The sequence below is a fragment of the Nematolebias whitei genome, chromosome 16, assembly GCF_014905685.2.
Source record: "Nematolebias whitei isolate Nwh7 chromosome 16, NemWhi1, whole genome shotgun sequence".
Lineage (NCBI taxonomy): Eukaryota > Metazoa > Chordata > Actinopteri > Cyprinodontiformes > Rivulidae > Nematolebias > Nematolebias whitei.
Genome location: NC_056513.1, coordinates 860,334 through 860,700, shown reverse-complemented (window position 1 = coordinate 860,700; position 367 = coordinate 860,334). Strand labels below are relative to the sequence as shown.

General features: G+C 49.9%; 1 protein-coding gene across 1 annotated transcript in view; it reads left to right on the top strand.

The window, feature by feature from the left end:
- Positions 1-367, top strand: part of tbck (TBC1 domain containing kinase) — a 42,939-nt gene that overhangs the window by 10,418 nt on the left and 32,154 nt on the right. The gene's annotated exons all lie outside the window — the stretch shown is intronic.

The window sequence follows — 367 nt, the reverse complement described above, 5'->3', positions numbered from 1 at the left end:
TTCCTGTTTTGGGAGGTGACTTCCTGTTTGGGAGGTGACTTCCTGTTGTGGGAGGTGACTTCCTGTTGTGGGAGGTGACTTCCTGTTGTGGGAGGTGACTTCCTGTTTTGGGAGGTGACTCCCTGTTTTAGAGGGTGACTTCCTGTTTTGGGAGGTGACTTCCTGTTGTGGGAGGTGACTTCCTGTTGTGGGAGATGACTTCCTGTTTTAGAGGGTGACTTCCTGTTGTGGGAGGTGACTTCCTGTTGTTGGAGGTGACTTCCTGTTGTTGGAGGTGACTTCCTGTTTTGGAAAGTGACTTCCTGTTTTGGGAAGTGACTTCCTGTTTTAGAGGGTGACTTCCTGTTTTGGGAGGTGACTTCCTGTT